Genomic DNA, 20,411 nt, shown 5'->3' with positions numbered 1-20,411 from the left:
ATCCTTTTTTTTAAGATCAGCTTCTGTCTTAAAATTTGTAGGCATATTTCAGACCCTAATTTGCATTATACCAATGTAAATTAAGTCAAAAACTGATCATTAATGATGAATAATCACTTAAATACTCACCACCCGCCAACCGATGCCCAGCCAGTTCCCCCAGCCAACTCCTCCAAGTTTATATACTGAGCATGATGTCATGTGGTATGGAATAGCCCTTTGGTCAGTTTGGATCAACTATTCTGGCTGTGCCCCCTCCCAGTTTCTTGTGCACCTGGCAGAGCATGGGAAGCTGAAAAGTCCTTGACTACCATAAGCAGTACTTAGCAACAACTAACACATCAGTGTGTTATCAACATTATTCTCCTACTAAATCTAAAACACAGCACTATGCCTGCTACTAGGAAGAAAATTAACTCTATCCCAGCCGAAACAAGGACAGTATCCACCCCTTATTCTATACCATCTACGTCATGCCCAGGTCCTACACTTCCCAATACATTCCAATTAATCACCACCATTTTCCCTGTCTTTTGATATATACACACAGACATCATTCCTTTAGTCTATGTGCCACCCCTCTAGCAACAACTAAAGCATCAGTGTGTTATCAATATTATTCTCATCCTAAATCCAAAACACAGCACTATGCCTGCTACTAGGAAGAAAACTAACTCTATTCCAGCCAAAACCAGGACATACGTGATATAGAAAAAAAAATCTAAGTGATGTGAGCCCAATCCATTATTATTTCCTGCAAAAAGAGTTATATAGTCACAGCTGGTTTTAATGACACTGATAGCAGCTTCAGTTCCTCTGAATATTTCTATCAGCTACGTCAATCTTCCTTTGAAATAACACAGGAGTGTGTAACACACATCGTGTGCATGTATATCAGAGAGAGGAAGATAGAGTATGTTATATTAAGTATGTACAAACAGAATGAATATCAATATTATTAAGAATTTTTTCTTTAAATAAAATAGCTACATGCCTTCTTAAGAAGGTTATTTCATAATGCTTTTTTGCTTGTCATGTTATTTTTCTTGTCTGTAACCACATTATCTGAGGATGTCTCACATAAATAAAGCTGGATTAGGTCTGATTAATGCATGGATAAGGTATTTCTGGTAAATATGTAGCTCATGCAACGAAAGGTGGTATTTTTCCTTCTCACTTAACTAATTAAGTGAAGATATGTCCCAGCAGGATATTAGAAACCTTTGTACTATTGAAATGATGTGTTTTTATGCAAGGAATTGACCATTTGTGTTATTAAAGATTCTGCAAGACATTTTTCCAAAGTATTAATCCTTGTGTCTTTATCAGATTACACTGTGAAGAATAGTATCCTATTTACCTGAAAGTTTAATGGTGCATCATAGTAATATTAATTGTTTAGGGTGTATTGCAAAGAGGAAAGTCAGTTGTGATGGTGTCAGGGGGTTGACCCCAGCAAGCAGCCAAACCTGCTGCCAAACCAAACCCCTGCCTTTCACTCACTCCCCTGTCCTGTGGGATGGGGAGAAAATAGAAGGCAGGCAGCGTAGTAAAGATACAGAAAGAAAAAAGGTGTCATCTAAGGATGAGCCCTTGAGAGCCACTCAGAGGGAAAAGAGGAGGAACTGTTACATGAGACTGACTGCATGGGGGTGAGAGGAGGATCCATGAGAAGACAGAATTGAAAAAAGAGTGGAGAAAAATTCCAAAAAAGAGGGAATAGTCTGAGGTGACAAAATCACTAATAGTTCATAAGAAATGCTAGGCTGTGTCAGAGACACTGTATACTCCCTCACTGTGTAAGTATTATTAGGATTATGCATGATTTTGCATTTATCAACATTGAATTCCCACCTACCGTTTTATTACCCGGTGAACAATGAACTCATTGTTCCATGGCCATTCATTACTCATGGTGGCAGCGTCTCACATCCCTGCAAAAAGGAAAAAAATAATTAATTTTTACCTTGGATCCACTTTACTAGCTGACCTAGCATACTTGCAGCAATACAGCTCAGGGGTTATGCTTATGATGGGGAGGAACCTGAAAAGGGTTAGAAAGACTGGGGTGGGAGATGATGATAGCAGGACTAAGGGGAGAATGAGAGGCAGTATGCAGAGCTATAGGAAAGAAATGGCAGATTGAATGTCTTGCTTACGTGTTGTTGGAAACATCCAAAGACATCTTAGAATGCTCTGGCAATACAGTGGAAGTAACTATATCCTAATTTTAATTGGAATTTAGGCCTGTTACAGTTTTGCTAATTATTTCCTAGAGCTGGATTTGGACCTGCTGCCTATAGGGCAAAAATTTCTACCTTTTGCAGTCCCAAGAGCTACAAAAGGCTAGATTTTCAAGTGTTCAGTTCTCCCAGTTTAGGGACAGATTTTTCAAAAGAGATCAGCTCCCAATCAGACACTGAAATGAGCACCAAATTTCAAGCATTCAGGAATTCAGCAGCTACCACTCCTCTCTCCTTTTATAGAATCATAGAATCGTTTAGGTTGGAAAAGACCTTTAAGATCATCCAGTCCAACCATTAACCTAACACTACCAAGTCTACTCTAAGCCAATCAAGGGTAGACTAGACTAAACCATGTCCCGAAGTGCCACATCTACCCATTTTTTGAACACTTCCAGGGATGGTGACTCCACCACCTCTCTGGGCAGCCTGTTCCAATTCTTGACCACCCTTTCCGTAAAGAAATTTTTCCTAATTTCCAACCTAAACCTCCCCTGGCGCAGCTTGAGCCCATTTCCTCTCGTCCTATCACTAACTACTTGGGAGAAGAGACTAACACCCACCTCACTACAACCTCCTTTCAGGTAGTTGTAGAGAGCAATAAGGTCTCCCCTCAGCCTCCTCTTCTCCAGACTAAACAACCCCTGAATGCTGTGTGGATGCTGTAGCAGGTTTGCAGTGTGGTGATGAAAGGCTATTACACAGATCACTAGAAACCTGCTTTTATACTGACTAGGACATTGCCATTATTCATCATTGCTGGGATAAGAGGTGCTTACTTAATTTAATGTCATAAATATACTAATTAAATACCCATATTTAAGCTGTTTTAGTGCATTTGCAGTTCGTATACTGCAGTCTTTAGTCATGGGAGAGGGAAGGAATACCACAGGGTTTTTCCTTTATAATGTGCTACAGTTATGTAGTGGTCACAGTCATGACCTATGAGGGTTACCCGACATGCAGGTGTGTAAACATCGTGACGTTTCTCAAGATTCTCCAATACATAAGGACATGGAGGTCTGGGTTTCTGAGAATTTCTTTATTACAAATAAATACAAAACTACTATTAGTAAAACAAATATACAAATCACTACAAAATTACCACTAGGAAAGAAAAAATACATATATTACAAGAGTAAAGCAAATATACATATATTACAAGTTATTACAGAATTCCAGCTAGTGAAGTAAGTATATACGTGTGAACCTTTACTTGTGTGTGTGCCTATAAATATTTTATTATGTGATGTGTTACCAGTACGACACTCACCAAACTGCTCCCAGGAGTGGGGCTAATCTATGACAGAAAAAGTCTCACTTCAAGGATGATCCGTGTTACAGAGTCCAGAGTCAGACAGGCATCTCCAGCGAGGGTCCGGTCTGTTCAGGAGATCTCTTTTGCAGAGAAACTCTTGCAGAGCTGCTCTTGCAGAGGAGCTCATTTTGGGTAGGTAGCGAGTTACTTTTTATAACTTTTTGGTGTAGATGCATAAGTTGGCATATGACATCAGTTCCCAGAATAGTTGTTGCTGACTCCTGTTTTCCTGGAAGGTCAGTTTGTTATCACAGTTTCTTTGCCTTGCACCCATCAGGGTTTCTTTGTCCTGCCAACTGCTCCCCATCAAGGAGGTTTTGGCTGAGCTTATCAGGGATGTCTTGGGACTGGGACTTGGGCTGCTTTGTCAGTATGTTTACTGGGTCGCCTTTGTGGTGGCTCCCATCAAGTTAGTAATTTGTTTTAAAAAAACAACTATGCAACTTCTTTGATCTGAATATGTTAATAATGTAGTATATTGTCCTACATCCAAAAGATATTTTGCAAGTAAGATCAATTAATAGAAAAGAGCCATATAGCTTGGAAAGGGCATTGTATTTCACAGTGCTGTATACATTTTGTATTTAAAAAAAAAGTAGGAGAAATGTAATATCTAGTTTCTGTTTTGCTACTCCTTAGATCAAGTGTTTTTGGCTGACATTTATGCTTAATAAGAACTGGGACGTTTTTTATTTTTCATTGCAGGATGTCACTTTGCTGCTACACGGACTTTTGAATATACTCTTAGTATTTCTCAGTTTTTCAGAACTAAACCAAATATTCCATTGAATTTTAAAATACTTGTGTGCTTTAATGTTGTCCTGGTTTCGGCTGGAATAGAGTTAATTTTCTTCCTAGTAGCAGGCATAGTGCTGTGTTTTGGATTTAGTAGGAGAAGAATGTTGATAATGCACTGATGGTTTAGTTGTTGCTAAGTACTGCTTATGGTAGTCAAGGACTTTTTCAGCTTCCCATGCTCTGCCAGGCGCACAAGAAACTGGGAGGGGGCACAGCCAGAATAGTTGATCCAAACTGACCAAAGGGCTAATCCATACCATATGACGTCATGCTCAGTATATAAACTGGGGGGGAGTTGGCGGGGGGGCAGTGATCGCTGCTCGGGAACTGTCTGGGTATCGGTCAGTGGGTGGTGAGCAATTGCATTGTGCATCACTTATTTTGTTTATTATTATTATCATTATTTTTATTATTTTTATTATTTTCCCTTCCTTTTCTGTCCTATTAAACTGTCTTTATCTCAACCCATGAATCTTACTTTTTTTTCTGATTCTCTCCCCCATCCCACTGGGGAGAGGGGGGAGTGAGTGAACGGCTATGTCGTGTTTAGCTTCCTACTGCGTTAAACCATAACAAAGGTGTTCTGAAAATGTTCAAGGTGTGTTTTGCAGGGGGAAGGGGAAATGTATATTTACTATCTAATTGGAACGACTTTATAGATTCACAAATATGTGAGGTGGAAGAATGTTTTTGTGGTCTTTTTTAAAGGATATATTTTAATTTTTTTTCTTTGCTTTTTTACTCCCAAATCTTGTCTGCTCATGTTTTTATGAATTGCCTGCTATGTTAGCACAGGCACCTCCTGCACTGGCATCAGATTTGCCAGAACATATGCAGGAAAACAGATAGAAGGGCATTCTTCAACGTACCAAGTATAACTGCTTCAGGAATGATTTGGTGACATCAGCTGATGATCCTATTCACAATTTGTCCATGAACAGCAAGGTCGCAACAGTTGCTATGACTTCAACAGCACCTTCATACCTGGTCTCGCCAGAGGTTGTCCACAAACACCAAGCAAGTGGACTCACCATGCTGTGTACCCCCATGTATAGAAGTGTCCCACTTGAAACTCTCTAACACAGGCAGCCTTTTGGGTATCAAAAACCTCTCCTCTGCAGTAAAGGAGCTTGCTGTCTCCAAGTTGCAAAGCTTGAGCGTTTCTAGCTCAGCAGCAGGGGCTTCAGACAAGACATGTAACCTTGTCTCTGCCACTTCATGTTCTCAGCAGGACGTGAGCAAGATGAGCAGGGGGGAAAAAAACAGTCAGAGGAAATGCACCTGGGAGGTGAAGACTGGAATCAAAGCAGCAGCTTTGTCAATAAACCCTCTTGAGGATGGCTGTACTCAAGTGAGAAGATCCTGAGACCTAGCATGATGTATATTAGGAAGGTTGGCCTGATTTCTTCCATTCTCTGTTTTTACGTCATGGAAGTCAAGCAAAGTCCCCAGTGACTGGAAAAAAGGAAACATCACGCCCATTTTTAAAAACCGTAAAAAGGAGGACCCTGGGAACTACCAACCAGTCAGCCTCACCTCTGTGCCTGGTAAGGTCATAGAGCAAATCTTCCTGGAGGACATCTCAAAACATATGGAAGGCAGGGAGGTGATTAGACACAGCCAACATGGCTTCACCAAAGCCAAATTGTGCCTGACTAATCTAGTGGCTTTCTATGATGGAGAGACTGCATCAGTGGACAAGGGAAGAGCTGCGGTTGTCATCTACCTAGACTTCTGTAAGGCCTTTGATATGGTCCCCTGCAACATTCTTACTTCTAAATTGGAGAGAGATGGGTTAGATGGATAAGGAATTGGCTGAATGGCTGCATCCAGAGTTATAGTCAATGGCTCAATGTCCAAGTGGAAACCAGTAATGAGTGGTGTCCCTCAAGGGACCAGTACTATTTAATATCTTCACTAACGACAGCGGGATTGAGTATACTCGCAGCAAGTTTGCAGATGACTCCAGGCTGAGTGGTGCAGTTGATTTGCTTGAGGGAAGGGATGCCATCCAGAGGGACCTGGACAAGCTTGAGGAGCGGGCCCGTGTGAACCTCATGAGGTTCAACAAGGCCAAGTGCAAGGTCCTGCACCTGGGTTGAGGCAATCCCCAGTATCGATACAGGCTGGGGGATGAAGGGATTGAGAGCAGCCCTGCGGAGAAGGACTTGGGGGTACTGGTGGATGAAAAGCTGAACATGAGCCAAAAATGTGCGCTTGCAGCCCAGAAAGCCAACCATATCCTAGGCTGCATCAAAAAAGCATGTTCAGCAAGTCAAAGGAGGTGATTCTCCCTCTCTACTCCACTCTCGTGAGACCCCACCTGGAGTACTGCATCCAGTTCTGGGGCCCCAGTACAAGAAAGACATGGACCTGTTAGAGCGGGTCCAGAGGAGGGCCATGAAGATGATTAGAGAGCTGGAACACCTCTCCTACGAGGGCAGGCTGAGAGAGTTGGGGTTGTTCAGCCTGGAGAAGAGAAGGGTCCAGGGAGACCTTATTGTGGCCTTTCAATATATAAAGGGGTCTTATATGAAAGATGGAGAGAGACTTTTTTCCAGGGCCTTGTCGTGGTTTAGCCCCAGCCAGCAACTAAGCACCACGCAGCTGCTCGCTCACTTCCCCTACCCCGATGGGATGGGGGAGAGAATCGGAGGAGTAAGAGTGAGAAACACTCCTGGGTTGAGATAAGAACAGTTTAATAATTGAAATAAAGGAAAATAGTAATGCTAATAGTAACAGTATAATAATGATAATAACAATAATAATATACAAAGCAAGAGATGCACAAAGCAATTGCTCACCACCCACCGACCAATACGCAGACAGTTCCCGAGCAGCGATAGCTGCTCCCTGGCCAACCCCCCACAGTTTATATACTGAGCATGACGTCATATGGTATGGATTAGCCCTTTGGTCAGTTTGGATCAACTATTCTGGCTGTGCCCCCTCCCAGTTTCTTGTGTACCTGGCAGAGCATGGGAAGCTGAAAAGTCCTTGACTACCATAAGCAGTACTTAGCAACAACTAAACCATCAGTGTGTTATCAACATTCTTCTCCTACTAAATCCAAAACACAGCACTGTGCCTGCTACTAGGAAGAAAATTAACTCTATCCCAGCCGAAACCAGGACAGCCTGCAGTGACAGGACAAGGGGTAACAGTTTTAAACTGAAAGAGGGTAGATTTAAATTGGAAATAAGGAAGAATTGTTTTACGATGAGGGTGGTGAGACACTGGAGCAGATTGCCCAGAGAAGTTATGGATGCCCCATCTTTGGAAGTGTTCAAGGTCAGGTTGGATGGGGCTTTGAGCAACCTGATCAAGTGGAAGATGTCCCTGCCCATGGCAGGGGATTTGGACTAGATTCATAGAAACATAGAATATCTCAAGTTGGAAGGGACCCATAAGGATCATCGAGTCCAACTCCCTGCTCCTCGCAGGACTACCTAAAACTAAACCATATGGCTAAGAGTATCATCCAGACACTCCTTGAACCCAGACAGGCTTGGTGCGATGACCACTTCCTTGGGGAGTCTGTTCCAGTGACCAACCACCCTCTCAGTGAAGAACCTTTTCCTAATGTCCAATCTGGACTTCCCCTGACGCAGCTCCATGCCATTTCCTTGTGTCCTATCGCTGGTCACAGGAGAGAGATCAGCACCTCCCTCTCTGCTGCCCCCCTTGAGGAAGGTGTAGACTGCAATGAGGTCACCCTTCAGCCTTCTCTTCTCCAAGCTGAACAAACCAAGTGACCTCAGCCACTCCTCATAAGTCTTGCCCTCGAGACCTTTCACCATCTTGGTTGCTCTCTTCTGGAGATACTCTAATAGTTTGATGTCCTTCTTATATTGAGGTGCCCAAAACTGCACACAATACTTAAGGTGGGGCTGCACCAGTGCAGTGTAGAGTGGGACAATCACCTCCCTCGACCGGCTAGCTATGCTGTGCTTGATGCACCCCAGGACACAGTTGGCCCTTTTGGCTGCCAGGGCACACTGTTGACTCATGTTCAACTTGCCATCAACCCAAACTACCAGATCTCTTTCTGCGGGGCTGCTCTCCAGCCTCTTGTCCCCCAATTTGTATGTATAACCAGGATTACTCCATCCCAGGTGCAGAATCTGGCACTTGCTTTTGTTAAATTTCATATGGTTGGTGATTGCCCAGCTCTCTAGTCTATCCAGATCTCTCTGTAAGGCCTCTCTACCCTCGAGGGAGTCCACAGCTCCTCCTAGTTTGGTATCATTGGCAAACTTACTTAATGTACATTCGATTCCTGCGTCCAGATCATTTATAAAAGCATTAAAGAGCACTGGCCCTAAAATTGAGCCCTGTGGAACCCCACTGGTGACTGGCCACCAGCCTGATGTAACCCCATTTACTATAACTCTTTGATCCCGACCCCTCAGCCAATTGTTCACCCAAAATATTATGGACTTGTCTAGCTGTATGTTGGACATTTTGTCCAGGATACTGTGAGAGTATCAAAAGCTTTGCTAAAATAATAAAAAAAAACATATCTACTGGCTTCCCTTGGTCAACTAGGTGGGTGACCTTGTCATAAAAGGAAATTAAGTTAGGTAAGCTAGATGGTCTTTAAAGGTCCCTTCCAACCCAAACCATTCTATGATTCTATGATCTGTATATTTCTATGCCACTGTTCTATCATTACAGTCAAATGGGGAGGGGTTCTGTAGCTTTACTGCCCCCTGCAACCATTACCAAAGAGTATAAATCACATTTCCATTTACCCAGGCCCCTTTTAAGCATCGTGTCACCATTGGATGTTGGGAAATTGTGGTGGTACATCCCCCCCCCCCCCCCCGTTTTTTTCTGTTCTGTTTTTCCCCTTTACTTCGTCTGCTTTACAATCTCAGGAATTCCAGGCTGCAGCTTTTGTGTAGCGAGTTGGTCAGTTAAGCGCCCCTTAATTGTACCAGAAACTCCTACATGGCTGGAGCAGAGAGCGGCTCTGTCCTTATCAAGATTCATATTATGGCTAACGAGGGGAACGAGAACAAACAGCCATCCCGGACAGCCTTGAAACAGAGTGGTATCATCACTGCTGGAATTCTAAAAACAAGCCGACCCGAATTGTGGCTCGGATGGAAATTTACTGATGATTAAAGTCAATCATCTCACAATCCTATAAACGGCAGTCCTAAGTGAGGCCCTTTGAGCTCTCCTGGACCGCCGTGGGCCGCACCAGCATCTCCCTCTGATCGAAATGTCTCTCGGAGTCAGCGAAACTTAGCAGACTCCGAAAGTCTGCTGCTACCAGAACTCCATTGCCAGAGATCGACAACGGAGCCTGGGTTGCTGATATTCTTCGCTCCTCGAGACTCTACTCCCGCCCGTTGAGAAATGCCAAGGCATTAGACGTGAGTATTTCACTAAACTCGAGGGGAATTTTTAACAGGTATACTATTTTCACATTTGCATTTATAGTTGTAAGTGTGCATGCATGAATCAATTTAAGTAGTTTTGTAGATGTATGATTTAATTTTAAAGGAGTTTTATATTGCTGTACTATTCTTATAGCATTACTCTTATAAACCGTTGACCAAGTCTGAGACTAGGAGTGGGCCTAGCCGCACCTAGGCTCCTCTCTGAGAAGGAGTTTAGAAAGCAAGGGGGTCCATTCTGAACCTCGTGACTCAACGGCAGGGTTTCCGTATCCCCTACATACAATTTCTCTTTCTCCCTCATATAATCCAATTTCCTTTATATACTTTTCCTATGTACTAGATATACATATATGCATATACATACATTACCCTTATCCATATAAACCGTTGACCAAGTCTGAGACTAGGACTAGACCTAGCCGCACCTAGGCTCCTCTCTGAGAAGGAGTTTAGAAAGCAAGGGGGTCTTGTGGAGTGATTGCTGGAGGTGACTTAGACATCAGACTTAGATTTACGATTTCAAGAAAGGCACAGCATTGAAGAAGCTTTCTGGATGGAATGCAGCTGGATGCAAGGAATCTATCCCACAGGAAGTTCCTAAGCGTGTAATCTTGGATGTCGCAACCCAGGGGAACCTGGTGTGCTGATTCTGAGAGGAGCTGCCCAGGGGGTGGAGTGGTGTGGAGACATCACGGCCAAGCCCTGTGATAAGGGAACTCGGAGGGGCATCATGGCCCTGATAAGCTGCATAAGTGATACCCTGAGTCAGTAAACTATCATGATGTTGACGAAAATGCTGTCCTTTAGTAAACTTTACTCATTATAATATCATTATAATACTAGAACACACTCCCACCCCAAAACCTACCCGCCTCCAAGGTAAGGCCCCCCCTCACTGAGCCTGTGCTCTGAATTTTTCTGAGCCTGTACCTTTAAAATGAAGCAAGAAAGTTTTACACCAATCGTAACAAAAGTATGTATGACTAGAGTCCCTCAAGCTCCACCTGATGTGTAAAAATACTATAAATTGGCCTAAGAGAGAGGAGATGTTGGGGAAGATACCATCGTGTACTACTCTGACCTCTGGGATCAGTCGACGGGCTGAGCCTCTCTTCCCCCCCCATCGGGATGCCTTTGGGTAAGAATCTAACACTTGGTTATACCAAGTGCCTCCCCGGGAAACTTAGAAACCTCTATAGAGTCACTTTTATGTCTTTTGATGCATCTGTGTTATTCTAAACTTTGGCACTTGTATGTGCCTTGCAGTCAGTGAATTTATCACTGGTAATCCAAAGAACCTGTGTGTCTGTTGCTTTAATAAATTGCTTTGATTTATTGGTCTAGCATGATAGTGGTCATTGAACGCGACCAGACACTTTAAGTGTGGCCGTGATAGTTCATGCAGCACGACTAGACGAAAGGTGCCTACGTTATTTGTGAATCCGTAATCGTGATAGTTCAGTGTACTGAACGCGACCGGACTTATAACGATAAATTGAGTACCTTCCAAAGCCTCTCTTGACGCAACAGGTCTAGTCTAAACCTCATGACTCAACGGGAGGCCCCCCCTTCCCCCCTTGCCTTTATTCCATATATACGCAATGCTTTTATGAATCATTTTAACTTCTTGTGATTTAATTCTCTTTTATGTGCTTCTATGTAGTAATAGAGTGAACCTTGCCATCTTCGAATCTGTAACTAAGTCACTGTTTTGATCAATTTTGTCTAATCACTTTATTAATCATTGATGATTGAGTGCTATTAAAAATACTATAATCAAATTCTGCAATTTGCTACAAGTAAATTCTAACTTTTACTAAATCAAACTGTGTAAAGTCACTCATTCATAGTGAATTGACATAATCGGTAGGATTCACAGACCTGCATTCGTGACAGAAATTGATCCCTGATGCATCACTTCTTGGGGGGCTCAGTTGTACACTATCCCCTCCTGGGTTGTACACTCATATTAACTGCTGTCCTAATCTCTCCCCAGGCTTCTGATGATACAAGTCTGCCACATTCTAAAGCTCCATCTGAATGTAATCCCACACCAATATTGTATGCTGTGGCACCCTGGGGGGGTCCTTTTGCTTTGTTAATAACCAAAGGGTGTACAGGGATCGCCCTACCATTTTTTTCCTTGGACTCTTCAGTCCATTCCTCTGGCAGAGGAATCCCTGCTGCTGCTCTCCCCATAATCACTGGGGTAACTAACTACTCAACTGCTTTGCCCCCATCACCCAGTGCGGGCACTCTGCCCCTTCTGAACTGTGTGTATTTGTGTTTCTGGCATATCCTCCTGTACCTGGGCTTCCAGTTTATCCAAGCACAACCAGGTTTCCAAACTTTCTAGTTGTGCTTGCATTTCCCTGGTTTTTTTTCGTTCACTTTCTAGGGTCTCCCACAGTCACCAAAGACAAGTTAACAATAATCAGCTACTACTTAGATCTTGTTGCACTCTGCCCTATCCTGCCCGTTGCTTCTCTAAACATCTCTTAATATCCTTGCGGGTGGCATGTAGGGGGGTGGGCACTGGAGTAATTCCTTCTCATCTTCCCAACTCACTGCGGGGGTCACCTGGGCTAAACACTGTGTGACTGGCCCCTGGTTCAGATATTAACTAAACTGTGTCCTATTTGAGAAAAAAATGTCCTTTTTGCCATTAAAAAAATAAAGGAAAAAAAAACCCCTGAGGGTTCTGTCCTATTGCCAAAGACTTGCCAAATGACAAAAACTGCAAAGTAGTCAATTTTTTCCGGAACTGGTGCTATTTTTGCCAACTCCAGCAGCACTCTAGATAGATCTATTTAATGCAGAATATAGTCCTGTAGAATTCTGGCTGTCATTGTTGTACTTTAGATCTTGTGTTTCAGTTCAATTTTGCATATAGGCTAAACAAATAGATCTCTCATCTCCATCTTCCATGTGCCTATCTACTCTGATTTTTTTCTTGGCCTGTTTAATGCAAATGCCTGTCCTAAAGTGATAGAGGCATTTTCGTCTAGAGTCAAAGTGAAGGTTTGTCTTATTGAAGAAGGCAACTATTATCAACATCAAAATTTCCCACATTACAGTTGCATTTCAGCAGAAAAAAAATCTGCTCTCAAGGATTTACCACTGTCATCATCAAAGTTTTTACAGTGCTATTTTAAGGACTCTGTAGGACCTAATCTCACAACATTTTTCTAGGATACTTTACAACTAGAGACAGGCAGCCACAGGGACAGTGAGACTCTCCTGCTTCCTGGACCATGGCTGATTAGAAGCAGGGTCTCCAGACCAGTCACGTGTACAATATGTCTAGGAACATGGCCAGGAACACCACGTGTGATTCCCATGATCATAGAATCATAGAATGCTTTGGGTTGGAAGGGAACTTTAGAGGTCATCTAGCCCAACCCCCCTGCAGTGAGCAGGGACACCTTTAACAAGATCAGGTTGCTCAGAGCCCCATCCAACCTGACCTTGAATGTTTCCAGGGATGGGGCCTCCACTACCTCTCTGGGCAACCTGTTCCAGTGCTTCACCACGCTCACTGTAAAAAAATTTCTTTCTTATGTCTAGTCTAAATCTATTCTTCTTTAGTTTAAATCCATTATTCCTTGTCCTGTCACAACAGGCCTTGCTAAAAAGATTCTCCCCATCCTTCCTATAGGCCCCCTTTAAGTATTGGAAGGTCGCAATAAGGTCTCCTCGCAGACTTCTCCAGGCTGAACAACCCCAACTCTCTCAGCCTGCCCTCGTAGGAGAGGTGCTCCAGCCCTCGGATCTTTTTTGTGGCCCTCCTCTGGACCTGCTCCAGCAGGTCCATGTCCTTCTTGTGCTGAGGGCCCCAGAGCTGGACGCAGTACTCCAGGTGGGGTCTCACCAGAGCAGAGTAGAGAGGCAGAATCACCTCCCTCGACCTGCTGGCCACGCTTCTTTTGATGCAGCCCAGGATACGGTTGGCTTTCTGGGCTGCAAGCACACATTGTTGGCTCATGTTCAGCTTTTCATCCACCAGTACCCCCAAGTCCTTCTCCGCAGGGCTGCTCTCAATCCCTTCATCCCCCAGCCTGTACTGATATTGGGGGTTACCCCGTCCCAGGTGCAGGACCTTGCACTTGGCCTTGTTGAACCTCATGAGGTTCACACAGGCCCACCTCTCCAGCTTGTCCAGGTCCCTTTGGATGACATCTCGTCCTCCTGGTGTGTCAACCGCACCACTCAGCTTGGTGTCATCTGCAAACTTGCTGAGGGTGCACTCGATCCCACTATGTCATTGATGAAGATGTTAAATAGCACCGGTCCCAGTACGGACCCCTGAGGGACACCACTTGTCACTGGTCTCCATGTGGACATTGAGCCATTGACCACGACCCTCTGGATGCGACCATCCAGCCAATTCCTTATCCACCAGACAGTCCACCCATCAAACCCATATCTCCCCAATTGAGAGAGAAGGATGTTGTGGGGGACTGTGTCGAACGCTTTACAGAAATCCAAGTAGATGACATCCATTGCTTTTCCCTTGTCCACTGATGCAGTCATTCCTTCATAGAAAGCCACTAGGTTGGTCAGGCAGGACTTGCCCTTGGTGAATCCGTGCTGGCTGTCTCAAATCACCTCCCTGTCCTCCATGTGCTTGAGCATAGCTTCTAGGAGGATCTGCTCCATGATCTTCCCAGGCACAGAGGTGAGGCTGACAGGTCGGTAGTTCCCAGGGTCCTCCTTTCTTCCCTTTTTAAAAATGGGCACAACATTCCCCTTTTTCCAGTCACCGGGGACTTCACCTGACTGCCAGGACTTTTCAAATATCATGGAGAGTGGCTTGGCAACTACATCAGCCAATTCCCTCAGGACTCTGGGGTGCATCTCATCAGGTCCCATAGACTTGTGTACATTGAGGTTCCTCAGGTGGTCTCGAACCTGATCTTCCCTTACAGTGGGAGGGGCTTTACCCCCTTGCTCCCCATCTTGCAGTCTATCAACTCGGGAGGGATGAGGAGAGAGTTTGCTGGTGAAGACTGAGGCAAAGAAGTTGTTGAGTACCTCCGCTTTCTCCTCGTCCGTTGATACTAGGTTGCCATTCTTGTTTATCGGGGGGGTACACTTTCTTTGACCTTCCTTTTCTGGCTGACATACCTGTAGAAGCCCTTCTTGTTATTCTTTACGTCCCTTGCCAAATTCAGCCCCAGCTGCACCTTGGCCTTCCTGACCTCCTCCCTACACAACCGGGCAGCTTCCCTGTACTCTTCCCAGGACACCTGTCCCTGCTTCCACTGCCTGTGCAGTTCCCTCTTGCTCTTTAGTTTGACCAGCAGGTCTCGACTCAGCCATGCTGGTCTCTTCCCTTCCTTGCCTGATTTCTTACACTTGGGGACTGAGAGCTCTTGTGCTCTATGGAAGGTGTCCTTAAAGATCTGCCAGCTCTGTTCCATTCCCCTGTCCCTGAGGACCGTTTCCCAGGGGGTCCTTCTGACTAACTCCTTGAAGAGCTGGAAGTTTGCTTTCCTAAAATTTAGGGTCCTGACTGTCCTCCTCGCTTTTCCCATGTCCCTCAGGAGCGTGAACTCCACCAATGCGTGATCACTGCAGCCCAGGCTGCCTCCAGTCTTGACATCTCCAATGAGCTCACTTGCATTGGTGACCATCAGGTCCAGTCTTGCATCCCCTCGGGTAGGGGTGTCTATTACCTGGCTTAGGAAGTTGTCGTCTATACATTCTAGGAATCTCCTGGCTTGCCTACAGCTCACCGTGTTGCTTTTCCAGCAAATGTCGGGGTGGTTGAAGTCCCCCAGCAGGACGAGAGTCTGCAAGCGCGAAGCCTCCCGGAGCTGGAGGAAGAAGGCTTCGTCAGCAGGCTCCCCTTGATCAGGCGGCCTGTAGTAGACACCAACCACAAGGTTCCCTTTGTTGCCTCTGTCTCTGACTCTTACCCATAAGCTTTTGACCTGCTCATGGCTATTCTTCAGGGACAGCTCTTCACACTGTATCGATTTCTTTATGTAGAGGACAACGCCTCCGTCCCTCCTTCCTTGCCTGTCCCTTCTGAACAGCCTGTAGCCGTCGATAGCCACATTCCAGTCATGGGATTCATCCCACCAAGTTTCGGTTATGGCAATCAGGTCATAGCTTTCTAGTAGCTCAACAGCTTCCAACTCCTCCTGTTTGTTCCCCATGATGCGTGCGTTTGTGTAGAGGCATTTCATCTGGGCTGTTGGACGTGTTGCCGCCTTAGTGGAACATCCCTTGTTTCCCTTGAGGTGTTCAACGGAGGTTTCCTTGTGAGCTCTAACTATCTCAGGAGCCCCCAGCTCATCTCTGCAAGACTTCGACTGTGCTGCAGCGGTCATTGTGCCACTTTTATCCAGCACTTTTATCTTCATTGAAGCACTCTCCCTGTTCAGCAAACCTTTCCTTTGCTTTCTCTAAAACATTCCAGCTGTTGTGTACAGCTCTAATGCTATCATAAAGCATAGCTCCATTTCATTGCATGCTCAGAGGACTGCAGCTCATATCCAATGTACCTACTCGCCTCCCTCTCTTACATACCTATATATGTGTGCCTGTACTTCTGGATATAGACCTACACATACACCCTCCACTTCCCCTGACCTGAAATGGACCTGACCTATCATTTGTGAATCCCTGCTTTCTTTTATTAGCTTCTCCTTCCCATTACTCAGTTCAGAGCTGTGTTAGTGTTGCCTTGGAAAAATTCTCAAGTCTCAGCAAGCAAACTTAATCGTTTGGAAAGCTCTGGTTTGATCCCTTTCTCTGCTGTCACTTTTCCATTTCCCATTAGTCCTGTTAGCACGCTGCCAAAAGCTGGTATAAACATGTCTGGATATTGGCCTAAAGAGGCCTTAGCCCTCATTTTGATATTTCACTCTTATCATTCTTAAGCTGTAAGGTATTTTACTTTGAACAGAGAGATTTAATAGAGTGTGGGGTATATGCATTCCTAGCAGAGCATGGCTGGATTTTGTTGTGATGACACCCCAAATTAAAAGTGATACATGTTCAGCTTCAGAAAACATGAAGGGAAAAGCTTCCAGGAAAAAAATAAGTATAGGAAACACTAAGGACAATTTGCATAGATTGTGCTGGTGTTCAGAAACTACAGTAAGGGATATGGATCAGCACTAAGCAATTGGATTTCACACTGTTAAAGGATGTTAATAGCGTGGCTGCCTCCTCCACCTGCTCTGGCCCAGGGCTCCCTCCTGCCTGGATGCTGGAGCCCAGCCTGGTGCATCCGAGGACCTGGGGTCTCTGCTCAGGCTGATAGACAAGGCTGACCTTTTCCTGTTTGCAGGTTCAACCAGTAGCAAAGAGAATGTATCCTAGAGACACACAGACACACACAGAGGATACTGACATGGCCAGTCACACAAACTGCCACAGACAAGGCATTGCTTTCAACAGCACATACATACAGGACTCACATAAAACACAAACACAGACTGCCAAGTCCCCTTCCTCCTCTTCAGCTGGTAGAGATAGGTCACTACTGAACACACATGACACTCTCTAGATTCAAGAGCACATGTGCATTCATGGATGCCTTGATTACTGGCATGGCCCCTCTGTCTGCCTGGTGTACCTGCCTGGATCCCAGGCCCTCTTAGCCACTTCATGGGTCTCCTATTCGCTGGCTACTTCAGCTTGATGCTTGTTAGCAAACACACACACACTTATCGCACAGGCACTCCTGTCACCCAACACTATGGGGACAGGCAGATTCTTTAGGGATCCTTGGTAGAATGATGACACAACAAAGTTGTTAGAATCAAAACTTTATTTTAACCTGGACCTTCTGCAGATTGGGTCATTTTAACGCATTAACCATAACTTGAGCTCAAAGTACACATACAAAACTCACTCAGTCCTTAGAGAAAGCAGCTGATGGTGGAGGTGTCCCTGACCGCCAAGGGATCATGGGCCTGCTGTCCAGCAGCAGCAGCAGCTCTGGTCTAAGTCCCACTTGCTCCTGAGCGTTTTTACAGGCAGTGTGCCATATGCTCTTATGTTTCCTTGTTCCACAACATGTGTCATTCTGATTAGCCCGGGCGCCCACCTTTAAAGGAGAAGTGGGTATGTGACCAGCTTACCCATGGCCAATGGCCATCTGCCCTGCAAGATGGCACACCAGGGGTTAGGAGTAGGGGGCACCAGTCACGTTCCACCCCTTGACACCATCAGGAACAGGGAAGGATGCCAGTGGTGGTGGTACTGTCACCTCTTGACCACGGCCTACAGCTTAACAGTGGGGTCATAACAAGGACTCCATAGCAACAGGCCATATGTTGTCTGAGGGCAGTTCATCTGAAGAGAGAGGAAAATATAGAATATTCATTTTAGTAGTAGATATACATAGAGATTTGAAACAGGATACAACACAACATAATTGTGGTGGTGCATCCCCCCCCTTTTTCTCTCTTCAACCACTTTACAACCTCAGGGATTCCTGCCAGACCACGACCTTGTGTAGAGAGTTGCTCAGTTAGGTGCCCCTTAATTGTACCAGAAACTCGTACATGGTTGAAGCAGAGAGCAGCCTTGTCCTTATAAGAAATTCTTACACGGTTGAAGCAGGGAGTGAGAACAATCAAGTTACTCCTGACAGCTTTGAAACAGAGCAGTAATTATCGACCCAGATTGTGGCTTGGATGGAGATTTACAATGACTAAAGCCAATCATAGAATCATAGAACCATAGAATCGTTTAGGTTGGAAAAGACCTTTAAGATCATCCAGTCCAACCATTAACCTACACTACCAAGTCTACTCTAAGCCAATCAAGGGTAGACTAGACTAAACCATGTCCCGAAGTGCCACATCTACCCATTTTTTTAACACTTCCAGAGATGGTGACTCCACCACCTCTCTGGGCAGCCTGTTCCAATTCTTGACCACCCTTTCCGTAAAGAAATTTTTCCTAATTTCCAACCTAAACCTCCCCTGGCGCAGCTTGAGCCCATTTCCTCTCGTCCTATCACTAACTATTTGGGAGAAGAGACCAACACCCACCTCACTACTACCTCCTTTCAGGTAGTTGTAGAGAGCGATAAGGTCTCCCCTCAGCCTCCTCTTCTCCAGGCTAAACAACCCCAGTTCCCTCAGCCGCTCCTCATAAGACCTGTGCTCCAGACCCTTCACCAGCTTTGTTGCCTGTCTCTGAACACGCTCCAGCACCTCAATGTCTTTCTTGTATTGAGGGGCCCAAAACTGGACACAGTATTCCAGGTGCGGCCTCACCAGCGCCGAGTACAGGGGCACAATCACCTCCCTGCTCCTGCTGGCCTCACTATTCCTGAGACAAGCCAGGATGCTGTTGGCCTTCTTGGCCACCTGGGCACACTGCTGGCTCATGTTCAGCCGGCTGTCAACCAGCACCCCCAGGCCCTTTTCAGCCAGGCAGCTTCCCAGCCACTCTTCCCCAAGCCTGTAGCGTTGCATGGGGTTCTTGTGACCCAAGTGCAGGACCCGGCACTTGGCCTTGTTGAACCTCATACAGTTGGCCTCGGCCCATCGGTCCAGCCTGTCCAGGTCCCTCTGCAGGGCCATCCTACCCTCCAGCAGATCGACACTCCCACCCAACTTGGTGTCATCTGCAAACTTACTGAGGGCACACTCAATCCCCTCATCCAGATCATCGATAAAGATATTAAACGAGGCTGGCCCCAAAACAGAGCCCTGGGGAACACCGCTCGTGACCGGCTGCCAACTGGACTTAACTCCATTCACCACTGCTCTCTGGGCTCGGCCACCCAGCCAGTTTTTTACCCAGCGAAGACTACGCCCATCCAAGCCATGGGCTGCCAGCTTCCCAAGGAGAATATTGTGGGAGACGGTGTCAAAAGCTTTGCTAAAGTCCAGGTAAATGACATCCACAGCCTTTCCATCATCTACCAGGCGGGTCACCAGGTCATAAAAGGAGATCAGGTTGGTCAAGCAGGACCTGCCTTTCATGAACCCATGCTGGCTGGGCCCGATCCCCTGGTTGACCTGCACTTGCCTGTTGAGTTCACTCAAGATGAAACTCTCCATAATCTTTCCCGGCACCGAGGTCAGGCTGACAGGCCTGTAGTTCCCTGGGTCCTCCTTCTTCTGGCCCTTCTTGTAGATGGGCGTCACATTGGCAAGCCTCCAGTCATCAGGGACCTCCCCTGTTAACCAGGACTGCTGATAGATGATGGAAAGTGGCTTGGAAAGCTCCTCTGCCAGCTCCCTCAGTACTCTCAGGTGGATCCCATCTGGCCCCATAGACTTGTGAGCATCCAGGTGGCATAGCAGATCATCTCACGATCCTATAAAGCAGCAGTCCTAAGTGAGGCCCTTTGAGCTCTCCTGGACTGCAGCAGGCTGCACCAGCACCTCCCTCTGAGCAGGACTCCTCTCAGAGCTATCAAACTCTCAAAGTTTGCTAAAATCGGAGGTCCATTGCTGAAGACCGACAGTGGAGCCTGGGCTGAAACTCTTCACTCCTTGAGGCTCAACCATCACCCGTTGAGAAATGCCAAGACATTTGATGTGAATATCTCACTGAACTCGAGGGGAATTTTTAACAGGTATACCATTTTTATATATATATATGTATTCATGTTTGCGTGTATGCATGTGTGAATCAGTTTAAGTAGTCTGTAGATGTATG

The sequence above is a fragment of the Pelecanus crispus genome, chromosome W (genome assembly GCF_030463565.1).
Source record: "Pelecanus crispus isolate bPelCri1 chromosome W, bPelCri1.pri, whole genome shotgun sequence".
Taxonomy (NCBI): Eukaryota; Metazoa; Chordata; class Aves; order Pelecaniformes; family Pelecanidae; genus Pelecanus; species Pelecanus crispus.
Note: the sequence above shows the minus strand (reverse complement) of the source record.